This window comes from Tachyglossus aculeatus, chromosome 18 (assembly GCF_015852505.1).
Source record: "Tachyglossus aculeatus isolate mTacAcu1 chromosome 18, mTacAcu1.pri, whole genome shotgun sequence".
NCBI lineage: Eukaryota > Metazoa > Chordata > Mammalia > Monotremata > Tachyglossidae > Tachyglossus > Tachyglossus aculeatus.
The window spans coordinates 22,935,935-22,962,752 of record NC_052083.1 but is presented as its reverse complement, the minus strand read 5'-3'; the positions used below and the strand labels follow the sequence as shown (position 1 = coordinate 22,962,752).

The following is a 26,818-nucleotide window of genomic DNA, read 5'->3' as shown; positions in this document are numbered from 1 at the left end:
TCTCTGTCTCCCCCTTTTAGACTGTGAGCCCACTGTTGGGTAGGGACTGTCTCTATATGTTGCCAACTTGTACTTCCCAAGCGCTTAGTACAGTGCTCTGCACACAGTAAGCGCTCAATAAATACAATTGATGATGATGATGATCCGCCAAGCTAGCTCTCTTCCTCCCTTCAAAGCCCTACTGAGAGCTCACCTCCTCCAGGAGGCCTTCCCAGACTGAGCCCCCTCCTTCCTCTCCCCTCATCCCCCCTGCCCTACCTACTTCCCCTCCCCACAGCCCCTGTGTATATGTTTGTACATATTTATTACTCTATTTATTTTACTTATACCTATTTACTATTCTATTTATTTTATTTTGTTAATATGTTTTGTTTTGTTGTCTGTCTCCCCCTTCTAGACTGTGAGCCCGCTGTTGGGTAGGGACCGTCTGTATATGTTGCCAACTTGTACTTCCCAAGCGCTTAGTACAGTGATCTGCACACAGTAAGCGCTCAATAAATATGATTGAATGAATGAATAGGAGAAGAGGAGAAAAGGCTTCCGGCAATAAAATAGCAAATGCAGATCATTGTTAGGTGGATGTAGATTACTCAGATAAAATTGTGTCAAATGTCAAATTGGGACATTTGATAAAGAGGTGGGACACCCTAGTTTCTCCAGTTGTAATAGTAATAATAATAATTATTATGGTATTTGTTAAGCACTTACTATGGGCCAGGCACTGTATTAAGTCCTGGGGTGTATACAAGCCAATTGGGTTGGACACAGTCCCTGTCCTCCTTAGGGCCCACAGTCTTCATCCCCATTTTACAGATGAGGTAACTGAGGTCCAGAGAAGTGAAGTGACTTGTCCAAGGCCACACAGCAGACAAGTGGCAGAGCTGGGATTAGAACCCATGATCTTTTGACTCCCAGGCCTGTGCTCTATTCTATGCTGCTCCGCAACTCTTCCAGGCATTACAATGTCCAGGGCTTTTCTCTGCCTCTTTCTGGATGAATAAGGTGTGTGTGCAACCAGCTATTTTTATAGGACTGTGGCTTATTTTGCTTGCAATTAAAGCTTTTGTATAATGCAGTCTAAATATTTGTGTAAATATGCAATGAAACCCTTAAACTGGAAATGTAAATTCGGCATAAGTAAAGAAACTCTGGGTGACATTATATTTCTTATGATGAGTAGCGAATCTTCATGGAAAAATGCAAAAGTGACTGGAAATAAGTTTGGTATTTTCAAATGATAGACTACTATTTACTATCATGAAGCTTAGGTAATTGTATTTGGGTTAGGCTTTGTCCTTTTCAAGATTTCGGAAGACTTTTCCATTGGAAGTGCGTTAACCTTTGGGAAGAAGCTGGCCTAGTGGATAGAGCATGAGTCTAGCAATCAAAAGGACATGGGTTCTAATCCCAACTCTTCCACCTTGTCTGCTGTGTGACCTTGGGCAAGTCACTTCACTTCTCTGGGCCTCAGTTACCTGATCTGTAAAATGGGAAATAAGATCACGAAGCCCCATCTGGGACATGGACTGTGTCCAACCTGATTATTTTGTTCCTACCCCAGCACTTAGCACAATGTCTGGCACAGAGTAAGCACTTAACAAATATCATAAAAATAAAATAAAAGCCCTTTGAATTTTACATTTCTGATTTTTTAAGCAATTTCCAAGTATCTTTTCTTAGTATCTTTCCAACTGTCTTAGTAGATTTTCTTGTTCCATTTTTTGGGACTGTTCAGTAAGATGCACAAGTTTCCAAAACCCATTTCTACAACCTGAGTTGAGAGCATATCTTTCCTCTATCTGGGCTTAATCCAACAGGAAATCTAATTTTCTTTACCCTTTGATCTCGATTTTCATACCACTGAAAACGGTTTCCTTCTGTCATTGAGAAATAATAGTCTTCACAGGGAATCTCTCAGTGCCAGGGTAATTTCACTTTTCTGTGGACTTTCATTCAACAAATGTTGGGTTTCTCTGGGAAAAATCTCTCATCTTACTTTTAACGTCTCTACCACAACCACATACTAGAAACTTCCTACCGGTCTTCTATGTCAAAATGACGCATCATTATCAAAGATCCATAATAGCACAGAGATGTGAATTCAAGGAACGAAAGTTCCCTCTGAATACTTTACCTTCGTTTTGAAGAGGAGATGAAAAATAATTTCATGAATGATTCTGATTTGTTTTTAAAACATATAGTTGGAGTGTAATTGGTCCAGTCCCCTTCGACTAGTCAATGCTGCCATGTTGGAGGAGGTAGCAAGAAGTGGGCAAGCAGTAGTCACGATAAGTTTCCTATCCCCTGGGAAGCTCTTGTAGTAAACAGTCTATGAGAGTATTCAAAGGCCTTGATCGTGACTCTGTGACTGCTGCTATAGGAGGAGACTTGAGACAGTTATCCCAGAAAATGTGCAAGTGATTAGGACTTGAGCTTGTTGCGAGCAGGGGATGTGTCTGGAGAGAAGCAGTGTTGCTTAGTGGAAAGGTGCATGGCCCTGGGAGACAGCGGACATGGGTTCTAATCCCTGCTCCGCCACTTGTCTGCTGTGTGACCTTAGGCAAGCTACTTAATTTATCTGTGCCTCAGTTACCTCATCTATAAAATGGAGATCAAGACTGAGCCCTACCTATTACCTTGTATTTGCCCCAGTGCTTAGAACAGTTCTTGGCACATAGTAAGTGCTTCACAAATACCATAAATATTATTATTATATTGTTATGTTGTACTCTCCCAAGAGTTTAGCATAGTGCTCTGCACACGGGAATCATTCAATCAATGCGATTGACTAACTGAATCATTTTGCAGATCTAGGGCAACACTATAGCCTAACAAGTCTGTTATTTTGTACTCTCCCAAGCTCTTAGTACAGTACTTTGCTCACAGTTAGTGCTCAATAAATGTGATGAATAAAAATGAATGAAAAAAAGAATGTATGGACAATGGAATTGGTGTACCAGAATTTTGGACGCTGTACCGAAGATACGTCCAGCTTTGTCTGTGAACCAGGGACTACGTTTACCAATTCTGTTGTATTGTAGTCTCCCAAGCAGTTAGCACAGTGCTCTGCACACAATAAGTGCTCAATAATATAGTTGATTGATTGAACACCACTCAATATCCAGTGGCCAGTCAGGATTATCAATAGTGATCCCCTGGAAAGTGGCTTATAGTCCTCTAGACAGTAAGTTCCCTGTGGACAGGGAGTTGTCTACCAACTCATAGTGACCTCTCCCAAGCACTTTAAAATGTAAGTGGTCAGTAAATACTGTTGAATCATTGATAAGCCCCTTTGTCTAGGGGAAAGAGCTCAGGACTGAGTCAGGAGGCCTGGGCTCTGCCAGCTGCCTTCAGTGTGATCTTGGACAAGTCATTTTTCCTCTGTGGCCTCAGTTTCCTCATCTTTGTTGTTGTTGTCTTATGCTGTTGAATCGTGTCCGACCCATAGCGACGCCATAGACACATCTCTCCCAGAATGCCTCACTTGCATCTGCAATTGTTCTCATAGTGAATCCATAGAGTTTTCTTGGAAAAAGACGAAAGTGGTTTACCATTACCATCTTCCGTGCAGTAAACTTGAGTCTTCGCCCTTGATTCTCTCGCATGCCGCTACTGCCCAAGCTAGGAATGGAATGGGTATAATAAATAATAATGATGGCTTTTATTAAGCACTTACTATGTGCAAAGCACTGTTCTAAGCACTGGGGCAGAAACAAGGTAATCAAGTTGTCCCATGTGGGGCTCACAGACTTAATCCCCATTTTACAGATGAGGTAACTGAGGCCCAGAGAAGTTAAGTGACTTGCCCAAAGTCACACAGCTGACAAGTGGCGGAGCCGGGATTTTTTTTTTTAATAGCATGTATTAAGCGCTTACTATGTGCAAAGCACTGTTCTAAGCGCTGGGGAGATCACAAGGTGATCAGGTTGTCCCACGGGGGGCTCACAGTCTTCATCCCCATTTTACAGATGAGGGAACTGAGGCACAGAGAAGTGAAGTGACTTGCCCAAAGTCACCCAGCTGACAAGTGGTGGAGCCAGGATTTGAACCCATGACCTCCGACTCCAAAGCCCGGGCTCATTCCACTGAGCCACGCTGCTTCTCCACCTTCTCCGAGGGTACGCCTCGGCTTGACTCTCCCTCCCATAGTTGTGACTGGTAGAGTACTGGAAACTCTCCTGGTGTGACCCTGAAAGAGAGGTTCCTCATCTTTACAATGGGGGTAAAATGCCTGTGTTCTGTCCCTTATCGACTGTGAGCCCTGGGCAAGGATAAGTAAGAGAGTAGAACACTGAACGAAGAAGTCCAGCACATCCTTTGGAAGACTGTCCAGCAGGATATGATGGGTTTGTGGTTTCAGACTTCCTTTGTTTTATGGTACTTGTTGAGAAGCACTGTGGCCCCAGTGGGTAGAGCACAGGCCTGGAAATCAGAAAGACCTGGATTTTAATTCTAGCTCTGCCACTTGCCTGCTGTGTGACCCTGGGCAAGTCACTTTACTTCTCTGGGCCTCAGTTCCCTCATCTGTAAAATAGGGATTAATACCATGAGCCCCATGTGGGACAGGGACTTTGTCCGAAGTTGTTAGCTTGTTTCTACTGTAGCACTTAGTACGGTGCCTGATACACATTAAGCACTTAGCAAATATAATAATAATAGTAAAAATAATAGTGAGTCTTTTTCTGTTCCTTTTTTGTCTCAGACCTATCCCCCAAACTCTTAACTCTTCTTTTAATGTAAATACATAATTTATAGAAATATTTGTAAATACTGTGGGGATGAGGGTGGGGACTATATCAAATGCTCAAAGAATGTGTTTGATGTTATACTGCACTCTCCCAAGCACTTACTACAGTACTTTGTTAACAGTAAGTGCTCAATATATGATATTGATAATAATGATAAAAATTGAATGCTTACAGAGGCAAATGCATAGACAGTGCAGGAGAGAGAGAAATCTGGAGTAAAGAAGCTGGGTGGCAGGGTGAAGCCATTTTGAGATTTCAGGAAGGTGAGAGTAGTCAACTGAGTAGTCAATAGAGTGGAACTCTGGGATATTTCTGGAAATGGGGTGCAGGAAAGTGACATGCTAGCTAATAATCTATTCACCCTCCTTTATGCACTGAGTCTGTACCCCTTAACGTGCTTAGCTTACTATCGCACCCCCAATCCTACGGCGCTTATATCCGTACTTATACTCTGCAACTTCCCATATCTTCAATTTTTTCAATGTCTGCCTCTGCCACTAGATTCTAAGCCTCTTGAGGGCAAAATCGTGTCTATCAACTCTATTGATTTGTGCTCTCCCAGGCTCTTATTACAGTGCTCTGCATAGAGTAAGCATTAGGATTAGAAGGCCATTAGAGAAGCAGCGTGCCAGAGAAGCAGCGTGCCTCAGTGGAAAGAGCATGGGCTTTGGAGTTAGTCATCATGGGTTCGAATCCTGGCTCCACCACATGTCTGCTGTGTGACCTTGGGCAAGTCACTTAACTTCTCTGAGCCTCAGTTACCTCATCTGTAAAATGGGGATTAAGACTGTGAGCCCCACATGGGACAGCCTGATCACTTTGTAGCCCCCCCAGCACTTAGAACAGTGCTTTGCACATAGTAAGCACTTAACAAATGCCAACATTATTATGTTATTATTAGGCCAAGGCTGCTTCTGGACTAGTCCTACCTGCCCCCCCGCCACCCCCACAGCCGTGATGAACATATTTTTGCCCTTTCCTGTAATGTATTTTCATGTCTGTCACCCTCACTAGATTCTAAGCTTCTAGAGAGCAAGTTTTATGTCTACTTGCCCCTTTACTTTTGCAGTCTTTTTGTACTCTGAGTACAGTGCTCCGCACAGGGTAAGCATTCAATACATATTGAATATTTGATTGTTCATTCGTGGTTTCTTTAGAATGTGAGCCCCATGAGTGACCTGAGAATCTTTTATCTACTCCAGCACTTAGTACCCTGTTTGGCTGGTAAAAAAAAAAAAACACTTAGCAAATACCGCTATCATTAGTACTATTATAGTCAGTGGAAGTCTGATTAGGTGAGGGAAAGAATGACAAGCTGATCCCCCTAGATGATGCCTTTAAGGCACCAGTGTTTTACAAATATTGCAGGAAGTCAAGTGGCTAATAACAAGGTCATGGTGTTTTTAAGGTGGCCAAAATTAGGTCCCATGAAAACTCAAAGGACTACTGCTAATTCCCGGTCTGATGATTATCCAGACACCTGATTACCTTGTATCTACCCCAGTGCTTAGAACAGTGCTTAACAAATACCGTTATTATCATTATTATTATTACGTTCATTGTTATTATCCAGATAGAGTGGCAATGGTAATGGGCATTTTCAGAGCATAGTTCCTTTCATTTAAGCCAATCGACCCCAGCCTGCCCAGAGAAACCAAAACAGCAGCCGGCAAAAATCACAAACGTGTCTACCACCTCTGTTGCATTGCACTCTCTCAAGCACAGTGCTCCTCATGTACTAAGTGTTCGGTAAATATGATTGATCGACTGATTGCCAACAAGAGAATTTTATAGAATGCATCCAAGATGTTTCTCCTTGCTTTTCTTTCGCTGCTCCCATGGCTCAGAATTTGCCTTAATATATTAGCTCATAAACAGTTCCTGTTCATTTTCTTTGAAAATGAGAACTGTAATTCCAAACCTTAGCTATTTTTTTCCTTTTGTTGAATGCTCAAGATCTCTGGAGAGCTGTAGGACCAGACTAAGTGATCTGTTGAACAGATCGAGGTTTCTCTGGCTTTCTGAAAGACCAGTATGGTTGGTATCATTAGCCCCTTTAAAATTCCCTTCAGGCCCAAATGTACTGGAAGAGATTTTGGCAGTACTTGTACAGGGTTTCTCCTTTCTTTCCACTAAATTTAATCACATCTTATCTGGGCTTATTATGAAAATGATAAACCTGTAAATCCATCTTTTATTTCTTCCCTTACACCCATTTTTTAGTTTACTTTTTATTCCAATAAATTTTTAACAGCAGAACTGTGCATCTTTGATCTCATTGTAGGGAGCATAAAACAATGCATGTCTGCTGAGATCCCCCCACCAAGGCTTGATTTAATCCAATCTAATGTCTCTCTTCCACCTTAGAATGTTTACTGAAAACCTATTTTGAAAGCTGTTGTCTATGAATATAATCAATGAGTGGAATTCTTAGGAAGACTCCTCAGCACCATTATCCTATGCCATAATATAATAAACTTTAATTTCATTAATTCAATCATATTTATTGAGCGCTTACTGTGTGCAGAGCACTGTAGTAAGCACTTGGAAAGTACAGTTGAGCAACAATCCCTACCCAACAACGGGCTTTAATTTGTAGGGCTTTTTCATTTTTCTGAAGCTCTTTGACAACAATTGCCTCATAACATCATTCATCCCCATGAGTAGGAAGAGGCAGAGGCTATGATTCCCATTTTACAGAAAACTGAAGCACAGTGAGGTTAGGTGGCTTGCCCAACATCACATAGCCCATCATTAGCAGGGCTAGAACTAGAATCTATGTCACCAGAATTCAATCATTTAATCAATCAATCAATCAGTCGTATTTACTGAGCGTTTACTGTTTGCAGAGCAGTGTACTAAGCGCTTGGGAAGTACAAGTTGGGCTTGGGAAGTAATGGTATTTACTGAGTGTTTGCTGTGTGCAGACCTGTGCTTTTTTCAGTAGGACTACCTGTCTCTCCTTATTCATTCATTGAATCGTATTTATTGAGGGCTTACTGTGTGCAGAGCACTGTACTAAGCACTTGATCTCTTTGCATTTATTAAGTAAAAGCCAGGGGGCTTCTGGGATTTGATTGGTGCTTCTCAGTCCAAAATTCCAGCTGAAATAGTTGCCCCTGTCCCTGGACTCATGTCAGCTTTTGCTAGTTCCTAAAAACCTCTAGGTCTTTCATTCTTGAAATGCAGGTTTGGGGAGCTTCTGCTCAGTACCTGTATACTGCTACAATCACCCCTTATCTGAAGCCTGAACATCTCCCCAAATGTAAAGGAGCCATCGAGAACTAGCCTACCACCCTCCTCCAGGGGCTGGCTGCAGGAAGCTCGTGGACAAAATTCCCTCCTATTCCCGACTCCCCTGCCCCTCATATTTCTCTGGCACCTGGAGTGTCTGGACCTTAAAATTCTAGGGGAGCCAATACACAACCCAGAATCTTTTTTGTTCCCTCTGTGTTCCCTGTGTCCACCCACGGAGGCAGCACGAGCTTCCTTAAGCCCCGCTCTCCCAAGCAAACAGCTTGCAACCCCTTGCCTCATTTAGCCCCTCCTAATTCCTTCCTTCTGATTGGATGTGCTCCAGGTCCTGGCAAATATTGCATTAATTTCACTTCCTTCCATGGAACACCAGGGGTCACGTTGGACATGCCATCACAGCTTCCCATAGGTTTGTAATCTCTCTGTATCTCTTGGTCTAGGTCTCCATTTCTCTCTCTCTGGATCTCTGCCTCCCTCTCTCCTTCCCCACCCTCCTCCCTGTCCCCCCTCCTACCTCATCTATCCTCATTCCAGGTCTGCTGTGCCCCTTCCCCTACGATAGTTATGTGCTTATGTTTCTTGCTGGGCATTTCAGACAAGGGGAAGCAGCAGTAAGTAATAATAATAATTGTGGTGTTTGTTAAGCGCTTACTCCATGCCAGCCACTGAACTTAACACTGGGGTAGATACAAGATAATCGAGTTGGACACAGTCCCTGTCCCACATAGTACTCACAGTCTTAATTCCCATTTCACAGATAAGGTAGCTGAGGTACAGAGAAGTTAAGTGACTTGACCAAGGTCACCCAGCAGAGAAGTGGCAGATCTGGGATTAGAACTCAGGTCCTCCTGACTCCCAGGCCCGTGCTTCCTAGATATGATAAGCAAGAAATTACAAATGGCAGCATTAACAGGGGCACTCCAAGTATTGATTGAGGAGGTCAAGGCATTCCCCTAGACCTTTTGAGTATGGGAGGAGTAATAATAGTCATATTTGTTCCATGCTTACTTTGTATTAAGCACTGGGGCAGGTACAGTGCAGTCAGATCAGATCCAGTCATAGTCCCATTTGGGGTTCACAGTCTAAGGGGGAGAAAGAACACTGATTTAATTCCCATTGTACCTGAGGATACTGAGGCCCATAATAATCAGGTAATCAAGTAAAATCAAGTTATTTGCTCAAGGTCACTTACAAGGCAAGTGATGGTGCGGGGATTAGAACCTAGGTCCCCAGACTCCCAGGCCCATGTTCTTTCCATTAATGGACAGACTCTCTATTAAGGTAGAGAGGGATGGGCTTGTTAGAAGAATGAATAGTGTTTGGCTGTTGTGGTGGGAGGAGGAGCAGGTAGAAGAGTAAGCAAGAGGACAAGTTCCAGCAAAACTGGTTGTTGTCTGTGGGGCTTTACTTTGGCCTCTCCCTCTGACATGACAATCTTTTGAGAAATGAGGAGTTATTTCACGGTACCAGCAGTGCAGGAGGTAGAAAACCATTGAGATATTTTACCAGTGGAGGTAGGCCTTAGGACAGACTTCCAATGTCCTCCTCCGCTGAGGCTATAATCATTCTGTTTTGATATGAGACCAAAAACCTTACAAGTGTCCCTCTCATATGCTCTGTTGTGCTTCATCATGTCTTCTTCCACATACTTCCTTTGTGCTGTGGACCATCCTTCTCTTGGAAGTGTATATTCTTCCAGTGGCAGGGAGTCACAGAATAGAGAGGGAGAGAGAGATAGAAATGGGGAGGAAGAGAGAGATGGAGAGGAAAAAGATGGAGAGGGAGAGAGAGAGATAGACAGGAAGAAAGAGAGATGGGGAGGGAAAGAGTGGGAGGGCTGGGGAGGGAAAGAGAGAGGATCAGAGAGGGAAAGAGAGAGAAAGGGAGATAGAGGTGGATATGGAAACAGAGAGAGGTGGAAGGGAGGGACAGAGAAGGGGAGAGAAAATGGGAGAAGGAGAGGTAAGGAGAGGAGGGTAAGGCAGAAAGGGAAAAATTGCAAACCCATATGACCCACTACATTCTAGGTATCTTTACCACATTCAGCACTGTACGCCTGGCTTCACTGTCTTCACACCTTTAAAAATAGACCAGAGGCAAGCCCCACAGAAGCAATACAAAGCCAACTGACCTGTTTTCTTAATTTCATATTGCATGTGGCAAAATAGAGGCTCCTGAGGACTTTAGTGTCAAATCATTGCTTTAATCAATTAGGTTGTCTTCCTTTCCCTGACCAGAGTTTTCTTCCAGGGTCAAAAATGGACTCGGCAGGATTGGAAATTTGCCGTTTGCCTGTTTGTCATCTAGAATTTGATTCCTCATAAATGTGGTTCCACACATTTGTCTGAAGAAGTCACAATGAGTAGATCAGATCATTATCCCTGTCTCTGTCAGGGGGCATTGGAGTGGTGCTGGCAAAAACCTCGATAAGGTCTTTTCTATTCTACTGTGAGATCTCTAGATTGATTTTCTGATCAAAATGACAAGTTCAGCTCAAACCTGGTTTCAAAAAATGTTGCTGCTGGAAATTGACATTTTGTGTGACGGTGTGTAGGAGCCTTTGTCTTTAAATGAATTGAAAAAAAAGAAAGAAAATGCAATTAATTACGTTTTCAGTAGGCAACATTTACTAGAAAATTTAAATCAAGTATATGTATCAGTGAGGAGTGTTGAGCACAATTCTTTCAGTGCTTAAGGAGAGAAGAGTGAAGGGTATATATTGTGTTCCCTGGGTACAGTACTCTGAACTAAGCACTAGAAAAGTACAAAATTTAGGGAATGGCAAACAGCCTGTCTAAAGAGCTTACATTCTAATGGGGGAGGCCTGACATCATCATATTTCCAAGTAGAGTCATCAAAATAAATAATTGACTGTACAAACAAAAGTCCTAGGGATGGGAATAGATAAGTGCTAAGTACTAGAGGTGGATGATGGGTTTATATGATTTAGGGCACAGGCAGATGATCAAGGAAGGCTAATTGGAGCAGATAGGGCTTGAAAAATAATTGTAATTACTGTGTGTCAAGCACTGTCCCAAAATCTGTAATCATATTTTGACACAAGACCAGACTCTTTACAAGTGAACCTGTCATATGTTCTATTCTGCTGATTTTGTGTTCTTCTATGCATACCATTTCCTTGTAGAGTGTAAGTTTGTTGTGAGTAGGGGACGCGTCTACCAATTCTTTTATTTTACTTTCCCAACCATTTTGTATGGTGTGCTACACTCAGTAAGTGTTGGATAAATATGATTGATAGATTTTTGTGCTCTGGACCTTCCCTTCTCTTGGAGGTACACACTCTTCCAGTCATAGAGAGTCACAGAATGGCTGTGGATATCACCCGCCTTGAAAGCGTCCTGAGTTGTCAGTACAGTAAGTTCTTTTTGGGGCCACTCTTCTTTAAGTTACCTATTTAGTTGTAAGACCTTGGATATCTTATATCATAGAATATAGAGAGAAGGTGTGGGGCGGGGGGGGAGAGGAGGAGCAAGATATGAACCACGTGGGGTTCATTTTAAAAGAGCTTTTATGTATTACATACACACACACGCCCATAAAGTTTTCCTTCACTTTTGAAGTTGATATCACTACAAGGAAGATAATAATAATAATCGTGGTATTTGTTAAGCACTTACTATGTGCCACACACTGTACTAAACGCTGGGGTAGACACAAGATAATCAGGTCCCCCATGGGGGCTCATGATCTAAGTAGGAGGAAATCAGGTATCGAATCCCCAGTTTGTAGGTGGTGGAACTGAGACAAAGAGAAGTTAAGTGACTTGCCCAGGTCACACAGCAGACAAGTGGCAGGGCTGGGATTTGAATTCAGGTCCTCTGTCTCCCAGGCCCATGCTCTGTCCACTAAGCCATGCTGCTTTGTGTATACTCATGCAATCCAATCCATCCAATCCAACTCAATCCAATCCTTTGTAAACGTGCCTGAAAAGATGAATGTGTGACTGACATGCCTCATAGCCGACATATAAAGATCGATGATTCCCACAAGAACAGTTCATAGTTTCCCAGTATCTAGTGGCTCATTGCATGGGAGCAAGATTCATCCATTCATTCATTCAATCATATTTATTGAGCACTTACTGTGTGCAGAGCACTGTCCTAAGCACTTGGGAAGTACAAGTTGGCAACATATAGAGACGGTCCCTACCCAACAGTGGGCTCACACGATAAGCAACTCATAATTTGGTAAAGTTTCAGGATCTTATACTGTCAGAGCTGTTCAAGTTTAATTCTTCAGAGGAATATGTTTTAGATTCTAAATAAATCTTGTCTCAAACATCTCTTGTGTGTAGAAGTCTGACTTGCTCCCTTTATTCATCTCCCCCTCCCAGCCCCACAGAACTTATGCACATATACAGAATTTATATATTTTTATTAATGGCTGTCTCCTGCTCTGGACTGTAAGCTCATTGTGAGCAGGGAATGTGTCTGTTTATTTTTATAATTTACTCTTTCAAGTTCTGCACACAATAAGTACAGTGCTTTGCATACAGTGAGCACTCAAATAAAATTACTTACCTGGGCACACAAATAAGAAGTGAAAAATCTCCTTCCTTTCTCCCAAATCTTTCTAATCCAGCAGAGAGATTGAAGGCACAATTTGGTAGATGTAAAATATTAATTTTGCTAGGGGGTCGCTGGTTGGAACTGGTAATAATCTACATCTCTCTGTGATTTAACGTGATTTTCCCCTGTAAAATGGGAATTGAATCCCTGCTGTCACTCCTGTTTAGACTGTGAGCCCCATATGGGACTGGGATTGGGTCCAACCTGATAAATTTCTATCAACGTCTGTGTTTGGAACAGTTCACGAAATGTGGTAAGCACTTAAATACAACAACAATAATAAATCCAATAGGAAATAACTTAAAGTAACTCTGTTGGCTTTTCGTTTTCACCACAGCCCCCTGCAGTGCCCTGATGATGAGCTATAAAACGGGAGAATTTCAAAGCTCAGAGCATCCTAATAAGTAGTGGAAATAAGCCAAGGGAAATAAACAAGACACTAATAACTCCTCCGCATGGATTAGTTGGAGGACAACCTGGTATGATAAATTAGTGTGAAACTTATGCAATATTATCCACCGTCATGTAGAGGTTAATCAGTGCATCAAGTTATTAACCATAACTATATGAAGCACTATACCAAGGGCTTGGGAGAGTATTCTAGGACCTAGATAAGCTTCCTGATCTCAAGGAGCTTGAAATCCAATATAGGAGACACCCAATTTTCTTGACAAAAAATGGGACTAAGGATCAACTGGATAGCACAACTATGGTAGAGTGATATGAATGAATAAAATGCTGAATAACTAAGCATGAATAGATCAATATGAGCCCCATCGTCCTCCAAGGTACAGGGTGCATATTGAATTCCCACCAATGTATTCTTTCCCGATGCTTAGTACAGTGTTCTGCATGCAGAAATTGCTCACTAAATACAATTTCTGCCACTACCATTAATCTAGTTATATTAATTTTTATGCACATTGTGGAATAACCAAATTACTATTCGATGTCATTATCCCATAGATACAATTTGCATTAAACACACAGAAATTTCCACCCTACTCCCTGCAAGCCTCTGAAATTTTAACTGGGATTGCATTGCATTCATCCTTAGTAGAAATTTCCCCTTCCACATAAGTGCTTTGTGGGCAGAAATCGCAACTTCCAACAGTATTGAATTGTATTCTCCCAAGCACTTTACTCAGTGTGCTGCACACAGTAAGTGCTGAATAAATACCATTGATTGATTGATGGGTAGCTTGCCCTGTCCTATGTGGCATGTCAATCATGCATTTGCCTTTTTAGCCATGTTTGCAAGAATGGGTTGTTTCTTCCTTATAATGACATCATCTTTAAAAGTGAGGGATAACTGTGTGTGTGTGCGTGTGTGTGTGTGTGTGTGCGTGTGTGTGTGCGCACATATTCTTCATGGATGTTGAAAAGTCCATGACTGGTTTATTTGTTGTTTTTCTGAGATCTGCAAAGCCTAGCTGCTCTTGAGCCTTGCTTCTTACCTCATTTGAAATTCTCTGATACTCCAGATACTATTCCTTTTTTCAGAACTACAAGGATCAGTGAGGGGTTGCCAATATAAAACTCATTTGACTATAATTCCTTAATCTCAGAATTATTTTTATTAAATCAGATCTGGAAGCACACCTGTTCTTAAAGGTGGCTTAGTAGAAAAATCTGCCTTGGAGACATCCAGTCATGAGTAGAGGTAGATAAATTATTTTGTTCTAAAAAGACCAAGGAGCAGTATGGCCTAGTGGATACAGCCTGGCCCTGGGAGTCAGAAAGACTTGGAGACAGAAGTATTGGATCCTGACTCCTCTTCTCCTCTGTGTGACCTTGGGACAGTCACTTAACTTCTCCGTGCCTCAGTTCCCTTATCCCTAAAATGAACCCTATGAAGGACAGGGACTGTGTCCAACCCGATTAGCTTGTATCGATCCCAGCACTTAGAACAGTGCTTGACACATAATAAGAACTATACAAATACCATCATCATCATCATCATCATCATTATGTTGTTAATGGTTCCAAGTTCCACTGTTACCTAGTTCTGCACACGTTTGGAGTTTAGCCACTTGGTTAACAATCAATCAATTGTATTTATTGAGCATTTACTTTGTGCAGAGTACTGTACTGTACATAGAGCACTGAAACAGCGTGGCTTAGTGGAAAGAGCACAGGCTTGGGAGTCAAAGGATGTCAGTTCTAATCCCTGCTGTACCACTTGTCTGCTGTGTGACCTTGTGCAAGTCTTGAGTCTACAGAGTTGGGGTTGGAAGACAAGGAGCTCTGTTTTGGCCATGTTAAGTTTGAAGTGAAAGGAGGACATCCAAATAGAGATAAGCACGCAAGTGCTGTGAGGCTGGGAGGGGGGAAGAGCAAACGGAGCAAATCAGAGTGATGCAAAAGGGAGTGGGAAAAGAGGGAAAATGGGGCTTTGTCTGGGAAGGCCTCTTGGAGGAGATGTGCCTTCAATAATGCTTTGGAGGGGAAGAGAGCAATTGTCTGTTGGATTTGAAGAAGGAGAGTGTTGCAGACCAGAGGCAGGATGTGGATGAGGGGTTGGCAGCGAGACAGGTGAGTTGGAAGCACAGTGAGAAGGTGTGCACTAGAGGAGCAAAGTACGTGTGCTGGGTTGTAGAAGGAAAGGAGTGAGATCAGGTAATAGGGATCAAGGTGATGAACTGCTCTAAAGCCAATGGTGCGGAATTTCTCTCTCCCCGCCCCCTCCCCCAGTCTGTAAGCTCATTGTGATCAAGCCAATCAATCACTCAACCGGTGGTATTCATTGAGCACTTAGTGTGTACTGTTCTAAGCGCTTGACAGAGTACAATGCAATAAAGTTGGTAGGGATGATTCCTTCCCCCAAGGTGCTTACATTCCACAGGGGGAGCTAGACATTAAAAGAAATTACAGATACAGGAAATAGTAGAGTAAACAATATGTACCTGAGTACTGTGGGGTGGAATAAGTATCTACCTGCTAAAGGAGAACACACTCAAGTGCACAGATGATCCCCCTCCCCTTCATGTATGCCAGGCCACCATTCTCTCCAACTTCAAAGCATTATTAAGGTCACATCTTCCCCAAGAGGCCTTCTTTATCTCTGGCTCACTCTCCCTTCCGCCACATCTCTGCAGTTGGATCTGTGACCTTTGGATGTCTGATATTCACCCCACCCCCAACCCCACAGCGTTTATGTACATATCTTTAAATTACGTATTATGAATTACTTATTCATATTAATGTCTGTCTCCCCCTCTATATTGCAACCTCATTATGGGCAGGGAACGTGTCTGCTAATTCTGTGGCATTATACTCTTCCAAGCGTTTAGTACAGTGTTCTGCACATAGTAAATTCTCAGTAAATATCATTTATTGATGATGCAGAGGGGAGGGTGAAGGAAGACCTATTTGAAGGAGATGTGATTTTGTAAAGGTTTTGAACGTGGGAACGGTGATGGTCCGTCCGATATGAAGGGCGAGGGAGTTCCAGGCTGGAGGGAGGACCATGCGTGACAGTGATTACCTGAATATCCTTCAGGTTACACTTTTGAAAGATAATACAATCAACCATTCCTTGGATTTTGAATACATCCAAGATGCCTCTCTGCTGTTCAGTGAATGATTAAGAGTTGGTGTTTGGTATATTCACTGAGCAGTAGCAGGTCAGAGCTGTTTAATTTACCCATTCTCACTGTCTAATTATTTCTCTTCAGATTCTGACATGCTCACATATGTATTGCAGTCTCCCATGAAAATCCATTATGATCCTGTTGCAATGAATCCTGTCAGAAAATCTTTCTTTCTCCTCAGTGATGTCAGTCATGGTGCATAACAGGAGCATAAATGTTTGTAACATAGGATTTCTGCTTCTACAGTGCAGTGGTAGTGCACTAAATAGTATTTGGATGGGATGATAGGGTTGTTTCACCTCCTTGAGCACTCAAAATGGAACGAGGGTGTCTCTAGACTGAAAACTCCTTGTGGGCAGCAAACATGTCTACCAACTTTGTTATATTGTACTCTCCCAAGCTCTTAGTACAGGGCTTTGCACACAGTAGGCATGCAGCGAATACTATTGATTGAGCAGGGTGCTAGCCAAGCCAAGCCAAGCTAGCCAAGCAATATTTTGGACTAAAAAGACATTGTCTCTGCCTTTTAAAAATGTATGGTACAAAACACTTGATGAACCAAATTCCTGAATAGTTTGTTAGATGGAAAGTTAGGACTCTGAGCAAAAAGCTAGGGATTGAAGAAAGAACATTTGAAACCAGCATAGCCTAGGGAAGAGTGGTTGGGACTGAAAGTCACAAGACCCGGGTTCTAATACTAGTCCTACCACTTGCCTGCTGTATGATCTTGGACAAATCACTTTTGTGCTACATTTCCTCATCTCTAAAATGGTGATCGAGTGGCTCTTCTCCTTCCCTCTTAGACTTTGAACCCCATGTTGGACAGGAATTGGGTCTGGTCCTGTTGTTTTGAATCTTCTCCAGTGCTTAGGACAGTGTTAGGCACTTAGTAAATGCCTAAATGCATTACACATTATCAGTTTATTATCAATTTTAATATAAATGTCATTATTATTGTTATTATAAAATGAGTTCCAAAGAAAACAGCCATCACCCTTCTATTTCAAGTGTTCTTGGTGCCTTTGTTGGAGACAGAATACTTAGATGGAGTTAAGTTTGGCATTTCTTAATGTCTAATATTAAATGTCCAAGCCAAGAGAAAGTGGCCCAGAACTCACTTTCAGAGCATTGTCATGAATTTCCACTTGCCCCCTTTGCCCAGCAAAGCTTGGGATAAATTCTACATGCTGCAAGGCCTCCAGGAAGTGAGTTGTGGGCCACTTTTTGTCTTCCTTGGATCGTTCTAATGGGACAGGGCTGAAATTCCCCACCCAAAACAAGAGTGCTACACCTTAAATGGAATAGTACAGTGAATTGCTTTTGCTTTGGGCCAACATTGACTCCCAGGGTTAAATTCTTGCAAAACGTTCAGGCTGAGCCCAACTTTTACCAAGCTCTAATAGCAGCTGTTGTTATCCAGACCCAAAAACTGTGCTGCACTGAGAATATTGATAGTTGTGGCATTTAGAGAAGCGGTATCGCCTAGAGGTAAGAGCACAGGCCTGGGAGTCATAGGACCTGGTTTCTAATCCTAGCTGTGTAACTTCTTGGTTGTGTGACCTTGGGCAAGTCATATGATTTCTCTGTGCCTTAGTTTCTTTATCTGTAAAGTGGGGATTAAATGCTACTCCCTCCTACTGAGACTTTGAGCTCCATGTGGGACAGGACTTGTGCCCAACCTGATCATCTTGTGTCTACCTTAGTTCTTAGTTCAGTGCTTAGCACATAGTAAGCTCTTAACAAATACCACGATTATTAATTATTATATAAGTGCTGACTATGTGCCAAGCATTGCTCTAAGCATTGGAGTAGATTCAAGATAAAAAGATCAGACAGTCTATGTCCCACATGGGGCTTGCACTCTAAGTGGAAAGAACATGAAAGCAGCATGGCATAGAGGATAGAGCACAGACCTGAGAGTCACAAGGACCTGGCTTTTAATCCCAGCTCCGACACTTGTCTGCAGTGTGACCCTGGGCAAGTGACTTGACTGGGCCTCAGCTACCTCATCTGTAAAATGGGGATGGAGACTGTGAGCCTCCTGTGGGACAGGGACTATGTCCAACCTGATTAGCTTGTACCTACCCCAGCACTTAGAACAGTGTTTGGCACATAATAAGCCCTTTATAAATACCATCTTTATTATTATTTTATCCCTGTTGTGCAGTTGAAGAGACTTTGGCCCAGAGAAGTTGAGTGAATTGTCCAAGGTCAACCAACAGGCAAGCGGCAGAACCGAGATTAGAGCACAGATCTTCAACTCCCAGTCATATTCTCTTTTCACTGGGTCATGCTGCTTTCCAGCAAATTAGGGTACATATCACTGGTCCCTTGTGCAATAGCTGTGGAATCTTGGATGCCTTAGGAAGGTGGGAGTGGAAGGAGCCGTCCACTTTAATTAGAGAAGGATTTTCAATACAGATAAACCACCTGAGGCAGAGTGTTATACTAGTAGCCGTAATAGTATTTATTAAGCTCTCATTCTACAGAGAATACTGTAAAATGACAACTCATCATCATCATCATCATCAATCATATTTATTGAGCGCTTACTGTGTGCAGAGCACTGTACTAAGCGCTTGGGAAGTACAAGTTGGCAACATATAGAGACAGTCCCTACCCAACAGTGGGCTCACAGTCTAAAAGGGGGAGACAGAGAACAAAACCAAACATACTAACGAAATAAAATAAATAGAATAGATATGTACAAGTAAAATAAATAAATAAATAAATAGAGTAACAAATATGTACAAACATATATACATATATACAGGTGCTGTGGGGAAGGGAAGGAGATAAGATGGGGGATGGAGTGGGGGACGAGGGGGAGAGGAAGGAAGGGGCTCAGTCTGGGAAGGCCTCCTGGAGTAGGTGAGCTCTCAGTAGGGCCTTGAAGGGAGGAAGAGAGCTAGCTTGGCGGATGGGCAGAGGGAGGGCATTCCAGGCCCGGGGGATGACGTGGGCCGGGGGTCGATGGCGGGACAGGTGAGAACAAGGTACGTTGAGGAGATTAGCGGCAGAGGAGCGGAGGGTGCGGGGTGGGCTGTAGAAGGAGAGAAGGGAGGTGAGGTAGGAGGGGGCGAGGTGATGGAGAGCCTTGAAGCCGAGGGTGAGGAGTTTCTGCCTGATGAGCAGATTGATTGGTAGCCACTGGAGATTTTTGAGGAGGGGAATAACATGCCCAGAGCGTTTCTGGACAAAGACAATCCGGGCAGCAGCATGAAGTATGGATTGAAGTGGGGAGAGACACGAGGATGGGAGATCAGAGAGAAGGCTGATGCAGTAGTCTAGACAGGATAGGATGAGAGCTTGAACGAGCAGGGTAGCAGTGTGGATGGAGAGGAAAGGGCGGATCTTGGCAATGTTGCGGAGCTGAGACCGGCAGGTTTTGGTGACGGCTTGGATGTGAGGGGTGAACGAGAGAGCGGAGCCGAGGATGACATCAAGGTTGCGGGCTTGTGAGACGGGAAGGATGGTAGTGCCGTCAACAGAGATGGGAAAGTCAGGGAGAGGGCAGGGTTTGGGAGGGAAGACAAGGAGTTCAGTCTTGGACATGTTGAGTTTGAGGTGGCGGGCAGACATCCAGATGGAGATGTCCTGAAGGCAGGAGGAGAGCCTGGAGAGAGGGGGAGAGAGCAGGGGCAGAGAGGTCTATAGGATCAGGCCAGATAACAAGCCTGTGGGTTCATTTACCAGTAATCTTTAGGAAATCAAAATATGTCTTAATTTTAAAGTTTAAAACATCAAATCATTCTGTATTATTTATGCTTCAGAAATCTCCTTCTTGGCAAACTGGGTCATAATGATGACGGTAGTAACTGTGAAGTGCTTACTGTGTGCCAAACACTGCACCGAATGCTGAGGTAGATAGAAAATAATCAGGTTGGACTTACCAAATCCCCATTTTGCAGAAGAGGAAACTGAGGTACAGAGAAGTTAAGAGACCTGTCCAAGGTCAGAAAGCAGACAAGCTGTGGAGCTGGGATTAGGACCCGGGTCCTCTGACTCCTAAATCCATGTTCCTTCCTCCAAGTCATGCTGCAATGCCTTCTCTCTAGGACAGCTGTGTGACAGCAGACTTTAAAATTCTGGAATTTTCCCCAAAACAATGTGGCCTCATTGAAAGAGCACAGACCTGGGTGTCAGAGGACCTGGGTTCTAATCCTGACTCCAACACTTATTTACTGTGTGACCTTGGGTAAGTCACTTCACTTCTCTGAGCCTCAGTTACCTCATTTCAAAATGGGATTGAGTATGAGCCCCATCTGGGACAGGGATCATGTCTAACCTATCTACCCAGTGCTGAAATACGGTGCCCGGCACCTAAGTGCCTAACCAGTATCATGGAAAAAAAAAATGATTTCCCATTCCATCATTACTTAGAATGATTGTCCTAGTAGTGATTGTGTGGTGGCTCTTCAACAGTGGGAGGGTTACATGGAGTACATCTTTAGAGAGAATTGATGGTAACACGTTCAGTTTTTTCCTTTGCAAAGGAGTGAATTGGGATCTTTACCTGAGCCATTTGCAGACTGACTTTCAGCTAGAGCAGTTCATGAAGGCATTTTATTGATTTTTCTTTCCCCCGATCCCAGTTCTACTCGAAATCTAGACAAATTCACATACAGTTCTTCTGGCAAACAAAAGCATGTGTTGCCTCCAATCATTCTGGCTTGACTTGAGTTGAAAAGAACCCCCTTAAACCCATTCTTTTAACCAGACCAGAGCAGAGATGCCTCTTACCAACCGTCCTGGCTCCTCATTAAAGGTAGTTTGTGAATCCTTTTGCTTTATTGTCTCTGATCGCACCAGACTATCTGTATTTCTGGTGCTATTTCATCTAGCTCCATGCTTCCTTTTTCAAGTTGTAGTTAAGGGAGGAATATAATCGTCAAGCTTGCACTGGGGAATTTGAGTGAGAGCAGAGAGAGATATTAATCCTCAAAGCATTTCCTGACAAACAACAGAAATCTGCATATTGCTTAAATGTTTGTGTCATGTGACAAGTGCCAGAAGCACATGAGAGAGCCAAATCCATTTCCATTCTGATCCCTAGCCCCAGCAAACCCAAAGGATATCACAATTGCCCCTGTGATGATTTGCAAGGAAATTAAAAGAAAAACAGCAATTGAACATCTATGGCTTTGAATGCTTTTCAGTGGAATTTATTTTCCAAATGATTTTCTTCTACTTCACAGAAATGGATATTGGCGAAAGCCATCAAAAGCTGTCCACAGAGGTTTTAGCCGGAGATAATCCCCTAAAGTTTCTATATTCACTGAAGACAAATAGAGCACATTTTGGAGTTTCCTTTCCTGTGGTGATAATGAAATAGTGCTTTTCAGTAAAGGCCCAACTCAGAAATGAACTCTGGCTAAAGATATGTTGTTGGAACGTTTATCCTCAAACTTATTCTAGTGCAGCAAATTGGACTATTAAGCATTTCCTCCTCCGTATGTCCTATTTGGTTTCTGAAATCCCCTTTAAAAGCAAAAGAGAAATTCTTTTGAAGGGCTTTCCAAGCTCACTATCTTCTGAGGCTCCCTGAGGCCTCCTTTAAGATCTCTAGACTGGTAGAAACAGCCTCGCCCGGAATGAAACAGATTTCATCATTGAGTTTTTGAGGGGAATCCCCAGGTCTGGTATTGGCTCTACTTAGACCCCCACCCCCCACCCCCACCCCCCAAATTTGCCTGGATACACAGAGCTTTGCAAGGCTAGGGATTCAGTTGCCTTCTCATTGATGTCTAATTTCCCTTAGTGACTTTCTCAGCAGTAACGCCTGGGACCTAAGCAACTGTATTAACATGATCAGGATCTTCATTTATTCATTTAGTCAGTCATATTTATTAAGCATTAACTGTGTCAGAGCACTGTAGTATGCACTTGGGAGAGGACAATATCACAGTAGACAAGCACATTCCCTGCTCAAAAGGAGCTTACATCTAGAGCAGCTGGTGGGTCATTGGGATTATCTACAGAGACGCTGGAGTGCCCAAGGATGATTTTAGGGGAGAAGCTTACAGTTTTGTGTATCTTCAGGTGTACTCACCTGGTTTTGTTGCACATCCATCATTCTTGCCACTGCCGTGAATCAGATTTCATCATCATTAGCATCATCTCCAAACCTGAAGGTCAGATATGTGTGGAAGGATGTATAAATGTGTTTTATTTTAATCTCCAGCATTTACTTTGTCCTAATTTCCATCGGCCGCTGAGCTGTCTGTGACAATGTAGACCATTTCCTCTTCTCTGAAACATTTTCAGACCTGGATTTAGCTGAAATAACACTCTCAGTACCTTGTTACCTTTGTTAGTTTCTTTTCCCCCTGAATATTATTATTGTTATCCGTTACTACTTTATTCCTTAGTTGTGTATGTCCCACTATGTTATATTTTTTTGTTCCCATACTCTTCACACTCAACAATTAGTCAGTTAAGAGTAAATTAATCAGTGATATTGTTTGAGCACTTTTGATGTGCAGAGCACTGTACAAATTGCTTGGGAGAGTATAATAAAACAGAGCAAGAGACCCATTCCCTGTCCCTCAGCAAGCTTACAGTCTAGAGGGATGTACTGGCTGTTGGCTCTAAAGAGTACTGAAATAAGCACATAGGAGCTAACACGAGAGTTAGTAAATATGATCTCTGCCTTCAAGGAGTCTACAATCCAGGGAGACAGACAGACATTAAAATAAATTATTGGAAGGAGGAAGAAATAGAGTGAAAATGAATATGCATAGCTACAAATGGGACATATGAGCACCCAGGCACGTAGGTGAATTGGCAGTGGTGAACTGGTGGTTATGTGGAAAATAGGTTGTGGAAGAAATAGTGTGTAAATAAATATACACAACTACAACTTGAGCATATGAGTACCCAAGTACGTAGGTGAAATGTCAGTGGTGAAGTGGTGGTTATGGGGAAAATAGTTTGTGGAGATGAGAGATTAATTAGGGAAGATCTCCTGGATGGGGATGTGATTCCAGAAGGACCTAGAAGAATTAGGAGAGCAGTAGTCAGCCAGATATGAAGGGGGAAGGCATTTCCAGGCAAAAGCCAGTGTGTGAGCAAGAGACGGACAGTGAAAGAGATGAGGAAGAGGCACAGTGATTAGTTGGTATGAGTGGAATAAATTATTGGAGTCGGACTGAGTGGGAGAGAAGCTGAGATAAATGTTGGGTGAGCATGCCGATTGAGTGCTCCACTCGCTTTCTTGGGGAATTTATCTTTGAATTATGTGAAGTAGCATGGCCTAGTGGACTTGGGAGTCAAGGGAGTCAGGTCCCCTGACTTGGGTTCTAATCCCGACTTTGCCAACTGCCTACAGTGGGACCATGGACAAATCACCGAACTCATTGCCTCAGATTTGTCCCCTGTGAAACGGCACTTCAGTCACTGTTCTCTCTCGTACTTAGTCTGTGAGCCCCATGTGGGACAGGGACTGTGACCAACCTGATTAACTTTTATCTACCTCAGTGCGAAGAGCAGTTTGACACATAGTGCTTAACAAATACAATAGTGATGAGGATAATAACGGTACTCACAGGCCTCATCTATCGTCTGCTTGAAGATGACTATCAAATCCACTTCTCCAGGTCCAGCCTCTCACCTAATCTACAATCCCAATTCCTCTTTTTTATGGTGTTTGTTAATCAATCAGTCAATGGCATTTATTGAGCACTTACTATGTGCAGAGCACTGTAATAAGCACTGGGAGTGTACAGTACAACAGAATTAACCGACACATTCCCAGTGCATAATGAGCCTATGTGCCAAGACCTGTTCTATGTTCTGGAGTAAATACAATTAATCAGGTTGGACAAAGTCCCTGATCCAAGGGGGCTCACAGGAGGGAGAACAGGGATTGAATCCCCATTTTACAGAGGAGGAAACTGAGGCAGAGGGAAGTGAAGTGACTTGTCCAAGGTCACACAGTAGGTAAGTGGCAGAGCCGGAATTAGATCCCAGGACCCCTGACTCCAAGGCCTGTTCTCTTTCCACTAGCCCATACTGCTTCTTTTACCTCCAGGATCCTGCTAATGGGACCTCGAGCTCACCCTGTCAAAACCAAAAATCAGGTGAAATGAAATGAAGTAAAGTGAGTGATAGCTGAGTGTAGACCTGTCCCATGTGAGATTCCCAGTCTCAATCTCCCATTTAACAGATGAGGGAACTGAAGCACAAAGAAATGAAGTGACTTGCCCAAAGTTACACAGCTGACAAGTGGTGGAGCCCAGGATTAGAACCCCTCCAAACCTCCCCTCCCCAGGTAACAGGTTAACTGGGCCAAAATGTCACACCAGAGGTATATCACAGGTTCAGGCCCGCTGACAGTTGAGTGGAAAGAGCACTGCAATTACGAGCTATATTTAGGAAGCAGCATGGCCTAGTAAATAAAGCCTGAGCCTGGGAGTCAGAAGGACCTGGGTTTTAATCCCATCTCTGCCACTTTCATTCATTCATTCACTCATTCAATCCTATTTTTTGGAGCGCTTACTGTGTGCAGAGCACAGTACTAAGTGCTTTGAAAGTGCAATTCAGCAACAGATAGAAACAACCAACAGTGGGCTCACAGTCTAGCAGGGAGAGACAGCCAACAAAACAAAGCAATAATATAAATAACATCAAAATAGATAAATAGAATTATAGATATATACACATCAGTAAGAAAAAATAGAACAATAAATATGTACAAATATACACAAGTGCTGTGGTGTGGAGAAGGAGGTAGAGCAGAGGGAGGGAGTAGGGGCAGTGGGGAGGGGAGGAGGAGCAGAGCAAAAGGGGGGCTCAGTCTTGGAAGCCTCCTGGAGGAGGTGAGCTCTCAGTAGGGCTTTGAAGGGGTGAAGAGAGCTAGTTTGGCAGATGTGAGGAGGGAGGGCATTCCAGGCCAGAGGTAGAACATGGGCCTGGGGTAGACTGTGGGACAGGCAAGAATGAAGCATAGTGAGGAGGTGAGCAGCAGAGGAGTGGAGTGTGCGGGCTGGGCTGGGCTCCCACCCCCAGATTGACCTTGCTGGGATGCGCATCCTCCCCAAAATTGGCAGTGAGTTTAAAGACTGGAATGGGCTGAGCCTGTGGGAAATCACGGAAGAGGGATGCCACTGCCATGGAGAGGGCCCCGCCCCACCAAGAACCAGAGATGTTGCCGAGAACTATCCCAGTCCCGACCCGCCCGGCCAGTGTGCCTGTGGGAGACACTCACCGAAGCAGGATGGCTTAGTGGAAAGAACCCGGGCCTGGGAATTAGAAGATCATGGGTTCTAATCCCAACTCCACCACTTTTCTTCTGTGTGACCTTGGGCAAGTCACTTCCTTTCTTTGTGCTTCAGTTCCTTCATCTGTAAAATGGGGATTGAGACTGGGAACCTCACATGGGACAGTGACTGGCTCCAACCTAATTTGCTTGTACCCACCCCAGCGCTCAGTAACAGTGCCTGGCACATAGTAAGCACATAACAAATACCATCATTATTATTATTACACCATCTGCTGTATGACTTTGGGCAAGTGACTTCAATTCTCTGGGCCTCAGTTACCTCATCTGTAAAATGGGGATTGAGACTGTGAGCCCCGTGTGGGAAAGGGACTGTCTCCAACCAGATTTGCTTGTATCCACCCTGGCGCTTCATACAGTGACTGGTCCAGAGTAAGCTCTTAACAAATATCATAATTATTTTATCATTATTATCATTATCAAGTGGCGAAGGCTTCTAATCGAAGAACCACATCCGTCAGATATTCTGTGAGGTGGACCAGGTCATAGAAGCCTGAAAATTAGTTGGCTAATGAGGGACAGCAAAGACCCGAGTGACTACTAAGGCAACTACCTTCTAGGCCATGGTGCTCCAGGAAAGTAGCATAGCCTACTGGCTAGAGCTCGGGCCTGGGAGTCAAAAGGACCTGTGTTGTAATCCCAGCTCTGCCATTTGTCTTCTGTGTAACCTTGGGCTAGTCACTTTTCTGGGCTTCAGTTATCTATAAAATGGGGATTAAGATTGAGTCCCATGTGGGACAGGGAATACATCCAATCTGATTATCTTTTATCTACCCCAGCACTTAGAACAGTGGCTTGCACATAGTAAGTGCTTACCAAATACCATTAAAAAAAGGAAAATGTCAGCACTGTTCTGTGTCCCCTTTGGCTCTAAATGGGTGTGCAACATCTCCTCACCTACTTGTTCATGGTAATCCATAACCCAGGGAGAATGTGTCTGACAGGGAAAGGAGAAAGCATGTGGCACTGCAGTAACCACTAGCACTAGTTATTTCCGTCATGCAGGATTCCCCCTTCTAGACTGGGAGCCCACTGTTGGGTAGGGACCGTCTCTATGTGTTGCCAACTTGTACTTCCCAAGTGCTTAGTACAGTGCTCTGCACACAGTAAGTGCTCAATAAATGTGATTGAATACGATTGAATGAATGAATGAATGAATGATTTCCGTCCTGAAGGGTTCAGATGTAAGCTCATGGGAGACTCTCAGTCAATCAGTCTGATTTGTTGAGTCCTTACTGTGAGCAGAGCACTGTACTAAGCGCTTGACTCTGTTATCATATGACAGTTAAGCGATCATATCTGCCACACTGGTCTTTTAGCCACATGTCACTTCTGTATGTATGACATCATCTT

At 43.3% G+C, this 26,818-nt stretch overlaps 1 long non-coding RNA gene across 1 annotated transcript; it reads right to left on the bottom strand.

Annotated features, from left to right (window-relative positions):
- Positions 1-20,439: 20,439 nt before the first annotated feature.
- Positions 20,440-25,437, bottom strand: LOC119940378. The gene is made up of 3 exons (XR_005454912.1): positions 25,394-25,437; positions 22,238-22,313; positions 20,440-21,087 (listed from the first exon to the last, which is right to left on the bottom strand). It is a non-coding gene; the product is annotated as an uncharacterized LOC119940378 (long non-coding RNA).
- Positions 25,438-26,818: the final 1,381 nt, after the last annotated feature.